This window comes from Limulus polyphemus, unplaced genomic scaffold (genome assembly GCF_000517525.1).
Source record: "Limulus polyphemus unplaced genomic scaffold, Limulus_polyphemus-2.1.2 Scaffold214, whole genome shotgun sequence".
NCBI lineage: Eukaryota > Metazoa > Arthropoda > Merostomata > Xiphosura > Limulidae > Limulus > Limulus polyphemus.
The window spans coordinates 31,362-39,204 of record NW_013665824.1 but is presented as its reverse complement, the minus strand read 5'-3'; positions in this window follow the sequence as shown (position 1 = coordinate 39,204).

Here is a 7,843-nt window from a genome sequence, read left to right as displayed (position 1 = left end):
TAACACCCCCACGGCTGAAAGGGCGAGCATGTTTGGTGTGACGGGGATACGAACCCAGTGAGTATAGTAACAAAATAAATAACAGAAGCATCTTGTATAAAAACCAAAGGTGGCAGGTAATCTAAATTAAGCAACCATCGAAATTAAAAACAAACCTTCAAAATTGTCTTCTTTTTAATCTATGCATCACAGTTTAAGAACTATTTGAGTCTGTCCTGTAATTAATCTCATATTCCGTACACGATGTTCAGTTGTGGCTCCGCTTTGTGTGAAAATTTTAATCTCGTTAACATTTTCGCGAAATCTCTTATGTGAGATACGGCCCGGCATGTCTAGGTGGTTAGAGCGGTCGAATCGTAATCTGGGGGTCGCGGGTTCGAATCCCCATCACACCAAACATGCTAGCCCTTTCAGCCGTGGGCGTGTTATAATGTGACGGTCAATCCCACTGTTCGTTGGTAAAATAGTAGCCCAAGAGTTGGCGGTGGGTGGTGATGACTAGCTGCCTTCCCTCTAGTCTTACACTGCTAAGTTAGGGACGGCTATCGCAGATAGCCCTCGAATGTTTTGCGCGAAATTCAAAAGAAAGAAACAAACAAACATGTAAGATACGGCCCCTTTATCAGATATATGTTGCAAAGCATTGTGTTCGTTATATTTCGTACACGACGTATTTAATGGAATAAATATTATGATGGTCGCTGGCTGTGGCACAATTTTTTTTAATTTACAAACAAAATGAACAGGTAGCTTTTTTCAGCTTTTTAAATTGTTCGAATGTTTAGCCTATATTTTATTTTAACTTTTCCATTTCGTTTATATAACTGCACGGTCCCTTTCTTAACATGATTTTGTTAGGAGGGCGTGGTTTACGTAATTTCTATTAAGTGCTATACTGATAAAAAGTATCTGTGATATAGTTAAGAGGATACCAATTTTTTTTCAAGAAGATTTTTAAATACTCCTCTGGCAATTATATTTCCTCGTTTAATACTACACATTTTGTCAAAGCACTTAAAAGTTAATTGTTCGAAAATAATACCTAACTAATTCAAAGTATTATTAATATAGTCGTGATTTCCTTAATCATTTCTTAGACAACACATACGACGTCATGACACTGAAGGGGCGAATACAAGGGAGCGGTAAGCATTGCGTGGGGCCTCTCTCCTGCCCCACCACTGAAGAAAAAACTTGCATTTTTGCAAAAGGATGTTTATGAATAATCAAAAGGACAACTGATTTATAGTTTGGACTGGAACCAGGTGACACTGTGGTAATATGCTTTGATGTAACATTTGTAGAACAAACTTGAAAAACTTTTATTTAACGAGCTTTTAACCATAATTCTATTACAGGTTGTAAGAAGAATGCTCCTTTTTATAACGACTGTGTCCTCACACACTGATATTTTGCTTGCAAATGATACTGTGATTTATAGATTTAAATGATGGATTCCGGAAAAAAAGTTTGGACCCTTTATGAAAGTTTACGCCACCAAAAAAAATTCCTTTAAAAAATGCGTTGGCGGTAGGGGTGATCCCTCTTTTGTAAATATTTTTTTTAACATTTGACAAAAGATAAGATCAGGATAATAGCTATTTTACAAAATTTTCAACGTTTTATTTACTTAGCAGATGCTAAAATTATTGTAAATCCCCATATCAAATGTCCCTCTAGTGACTACAATTTTCCGTTGCTTTATAATAGCTTACCAAAGCCAAAAAGCCTGTTTCATTTTAACATTATGGTCAAGCTAAAATTGAGTGCGTAATTAAACTGTATTAATTCATTATTTCACTATATGTTTGTTTGCCGTGTGTTACTCATCACCAAAAAATAGTGTAGATCCTCCCTATGACATTGGCACATGGGTAAGTAAGAAATCTTTCAGTAATAAAAAGTCGCCAACAGTCAGTAAAACTAATACAAAACATTATATAAAAGTAAAAACTTAGTATAATACAAAAATTAAATAAAATACAAGTTAACTTGAAATAAAGAATAGCATAGATAAACCTGAAAGTTCAAATGACGGTGTAAATAGTTACAGCAAAATAAAACTAAAGAATTGCAGTGAACTAAATTAAAATTAGAGCTCGTAGATGATGAAGGATAAAATTAATATTACACAGAATCAGATCTAACACAAGATACAACATTAGTTAAAATACAGAATGAGTACATAGGAAATCAAACATAACTCAAAATAAACTAATAATACACTTAACTTTACAGAAATAAAACTTCATGTGAATATAATTAAGTTAATTACAGGAGTGATAAAAAATTTTAAATGTTCAAAAGGTATAGAATAAAGTAAAACGAAATTATAACCGGCTAATTACGCATTTCACTGAATAGGCAAAAACAGTAACAGTCTATACAGTAAATTGGAGGTGAACTTAGAGCACAACACTGGTTAAAATTCCAAATGTACTAAGAAGAATAAAATTCATAAACACAAATTATAAACCCCTAGATGATCACAGCTGAAAATAAGATCAAGCAAATCTCAACTCTAATAAGAAGAATTTTACATTCAAAGTAGGGATTTAAAAGTAATACTAATTATAATTTGGAATATTCCAACACAAAACTCCAAATAAACCAATTTAAAATCAAAACTCAGAACGGTCTTGGCGATATGGAATAAATATATATTAATAAAATATTTTCAAACGCTCCAAATTAAAACTAGGTTAAACTTCGCATAAATAGAAATTCAAATCTTGGGACAAAAGATAAATAAACTGCCTTTCAATAAATCAAAATCAGTTGTCAAAACAAAAAATATGAAGAAAGAATTACGTCACTATACGTATATCTATACAACTGCTGCATCGTATCTTTATAAGGACGGACCGAAAGCTTCTGTGGATCTTTGCCATTCAACTTAGATCATACAGAAGACCGTTTTGGTCATCTGTTATTTTTATAGAGTCGTAACACTTTTGTTAAATCTGTAAATTCTCCTGTCAACCTATGATCCACATTATCACGCAATGCCAAAGACAATCTGGTGGCCTGGACGTGACAGTCTTGGGATTATTTCTCAACAACCTTTACTGAATATGCTCCACCATATGACCAGACTAATTTTAACTTCTTCTAGTTTCAAAAAACAGAGAAGATGCAGCACTTACTAGTCATTACCTCTTGTATTTGTTTCAGCGTCAGGCATAACGTCTGCTGATCCCTTCTCATGAGAGGATACAGACATTCCCCACATCAAATGACCTGTAAGTAACAATTAAAGCAAGAGCTTACACCCTTCCCATTTTAGGCATCTTCTTGATCGCCTAACCTACTGCATAAGTGAAACAACCTAAATAGCTGCATCTGGAAAGTTTTGTGGTCCATAAGGAACCATGGACATTGCATCACAATATCTTGAGACACCTGCGGCAGTAGAGCTGGCGGTTGACACTTTTGAGCCAGAAGACCATCATAGGCTCTTGAAGTTGCTTTGAAGTCGAATAAATAAATGTAACCACTTTAGCTCTAAAATTCAGTTCAATGTGACACCTTGAAACATTTCATAACATAAACAATTTCGATCAGAGGCGGAAGTCCCTGAAACTCATATTGTGCCACATGGATTCACCCAGCAGCCCCTCTGCATACTATTCAATGAGGAACACCTCCCGGTATATGGAAAATCTTCCATACAATCTCCTCATGTCATCCCAGTAAGTGTCCAAATTCTCGTGGGTTCCATGCCTTTGAGACTTGAAAATAAGTGGCCTTGCGAATTAATCAGTTTTCCATAGAGTTGAATCTTTATATATTTCCAGATGATATTATTGTCTAAGATCTTAGTAATTTGTTATATAAAATCCTTTTAGATCATCAGCAGAGTCCTAATATGATCTTATGATCAGATCCTGTAAGAGGACCTCACCAGGAAAATGTACAAATTTGTACAAATATCCTGTAAGATCTTTCAAGGCCTCAAGGATCCTCGAAAAGATTTATGCAAGGTTTGGAAAGTATTTAGGATTTTCTTAGCAGGATCTTAAAAAAATTCTTAAAGGAGCTTTAAAAGCTTCTTATGAGATTATTTTGGGACCTGACAAAATGTTGCAGGACTCATGAAAGTTCGTTTTTAAGATTGTAGATTTCCTAACCACTGTTCTCATAGTTGGTAGCCATTTTTTTAACTTAATTTATTTAGTAGTTAATAGTAGGGTACAATGTAGTACTTAATATATCTGTTTCCTTTGTTATTTAGCTCACTAAATCAGCCAGAGATTCAATCACAACTATGTTAATGGTATTACAGCCTGATTTGATAAAGCTTCAAAGAAGAAACAAACAAAACAGTTCTACTAATCTTTGAAGACGAAATAAAACAATTATATTCAGAACTACCTCTTATGAAATACCAGTAGCTCAAACAAATGAAATAAATTACATAAAGTTTTTAATAAATCTAATTACTACACTAAAAAAAAAGATTATCGTGTAAGCAATCAACTATGATGACAACTGTTTTTTATCTCTACAAGTAGATTGAACTTTGTTGAAGTTCCATTTTCATAACATATGATGCGATAAAAGCATTTTCACATAAGTGAACACACACACACATGTGCAGCTAACACCTTGTCTGCATGCAGATTACCATTTCAAATAGAATTATTTCTGTTGCTTTTCTAAACGCAAAGATTTATTAAAGTGTAAAATTCTCAATTATATTATAAAATAATCAACATTCTGACCTTTTATAATGCATATAACTGTGTATTCACGATAAAGACACGCATAAATGAAAGACCACAAACATTTACCTAAATGTGTTTTTATATTTATGGAGGGCAAAAATGTTACACATTAAAAAATATTTTTCATTTTTTTTTAATGTCCGAGAATTTATGGTTACAACTTCTGCGTATTTCCGGTCATATCTTCTGATATTTGTATCCATATTTTGTCGTGATGCATTCTCAAAGAAAACAGATTTCATAAGTAAATTGTTATAACAATGCAAATATCTAAGTATATAAAAACATTATATTAATACTTACCAAAAGGCTGCTACATTCTTCTTCTAAACAAAAAGATGTTTCGAGAATACCCATAATCAGCTAAACGAGAGTAATAGGCATTTCTTAGTGCAAGAGTATTGACATGGGAAAATTCAGAAAACTAAACTGCCACCGTATGACTGCTATAAGACTGAACATTTTTAGCCATTCTTTAACAAACAAAAAGTATTTACATATATTTACAAAAACAAGGGCGATCATTGGTATAAGCATTTTATGTTCAACCTTTAAAATAATGTTAAATATATTATTTTCCATTTATATCTCGTATCACACTTTTATTTTTTTCTCAAAAGTAAATTCCAGTCCATGAAACAATTAGCTTAGCTAGGCATATCAATTTCCTTGTAAATATTTTTCGAGCACACTTTTCCGATACCATACCATCACTAGAAACACTGACTTCCTTTTATATCAATGTATTTTACTTCCTGTGAATAGGAAACTATTGTTCTTGTAGCAACTGCGTTATCTGGAAAAAATATACAGTAGATATGATAGAAATAACTTAAATCAATTTCAATATGTACAAACTTTGTCATTTAGAGAAATGTAGCTAGAAATAATTCGCAAGTATATATTTAAGTATCGTTAACAATATGTAACAGTGGCACAGTGACAAATCTGAAGGCTTATAGTGCTAAAAACCAAATTTTGATACCCGTGGTAGGCACAGCATAGATAGTCCATTATGTAGATTTGCGCTTAACAATAAGAAATAAACAAACAAATACTCAATGACTGTACATCATAAACACAGCTGAAATACCTAGTTTACTCAAATATATTTATGTTATTTGTTACTTACAGCGATTATTTTAAATTATTTTTAGCTTATAATAGCCCCTCCCGTGGCTCAACGGTAAATCTGAGGGCTTATAATGCTAAAAACCGGGTTTCGATACAAGTGATGGGCAGGGTTGTACTGAGCGTTGACGGAGTCTCATGCAAGATATAAATTCTGTGCCCCTCCCACAATTCTAAATGACCTACCTCAGACGCCATTCTTTCTCCTCTACGTAATCAAAACATACGAACACTCAGCTCATACTAACTTGTAAAAACTTCTGCATCACCCCTTCATCTGAGTATGACCCACACGTGGCATTATTTTACTGTGTTCATTACAACAACATATATCGAATCAATTGTACATATGACAACAGTAAACATTTACCCCTTCAGAAAAGTGAAAACCCAAACATTACATAATAATAAATTATATATATACAATTTGAATTTGTGGTCGTAATCTTTATGGTGAGTTTCAAATCCCAGTATGTACTCTATCATTTTAATTCAAATAATAGCTGCTATTTATTTTGTTTAGCTAACTGTTAATTGTTATTATAAACAATCAACCGCTAGGTTTGAATGTAAACAAAAAAAATTAAACAAGTATTTTCAGTTACTTCTTCTATATCTCATTAGCAGGTGTTTCAAGCTTTCAAACAAAAAATAAAGGAATAAAAAGCTTATGTTTAAAGTAGGCTTTTTTAATGAGCAAGTCCTTATTTTTTAAAACCTTTGAAACTATGTCGTCAAAAGATTCTGGTGCGGAACCACTAAGCAACTTGTAAGCTGAAAAAGAACAACTGATTGAAAAAGAAAAAGCGTTAGAGATTCCTCTTTTATTACAAGTATTTTCTTATTAATATTGCTTAAAGACATCTTTTTCGTAGAGTTTTCTAAATCACTGAGGTTAAAAGCTTCTTTCTCAGTGGTAATTAAGTAGTTTAGATCGCCAAGTTCTGTAACTAAGATTATCAATTATAAACTGAATGTTTGGGTTAAGACTCTCTCCACAGTACCACGGTTCGAACTAATTACATCAAAATAACTAAGAACTGACTTAAAATCTGTGTTAAACAGATACTACAAATTGATGAATAGCATTATTGTGTTTGACAGCGCAGAAACTTTTATTAATCTGCACTTTTGTGTCTATTTGAAACAACTGTTGTTGTTTTTCTACTTTGAAAAAAATGCTAGAAATTTGGTTTTGGGAACTTTTAAACCTTAGAGCAATAAAAATATTCACATGACGTCATCTTTAGTATGTGTCCAGCTAATAATGTATTTAATATATAACTTGAAACACAATGGATGTAACCACACATTGAGGATGGTTAATGTCACTGATATTTAAACTCTTAATAAAACCTGGTATATAACGCAGTCCTGAACCAATAAATGCACTCCACTATTGCAGCATTTAAAACATGGCATTTTGCTTATTTACAACATCCCATCTGTCAGGAACGTGACTTCAAATCTATTTATCCGCCCTCCCCCTTTCCCTCATATTTTTTTCATTTATTCGTTAACTCACGGTAATAACAACCTGTGCATGTTAAGGATGAGAACATAATAATACTTCCGTCACTTTATCTCCTGCCAACGTCAGTGTGGGTTAATGATTTTATCATTCTAAAAGGAAAATAAATTATATTACATTTTTTTCTCTATACGCTCTCAAAATCATAAAAAAAGAAAGAAGACAAACTTCAAATCTGATAACGTTTTAAATTAACATAATTTTATTTTTGTTAAAATGTATTATTATTGTTACGTCTCCGTGTGTTAATTAATTTTCCGTAACTTCGTTCCGACGAAACTTAAGCGACACAAGTCTTTCTTAATAAAGCTGGTTTATTCTTTCCGAATATAACTCTACGATACACTCAACTTCAACAATCGCGTTATAACAAACTATAATAACGAACGTTAATAATACTTCTGACCGCAGATCAATTACACACTGACTATCCACACATTACATTCCCCTCTTT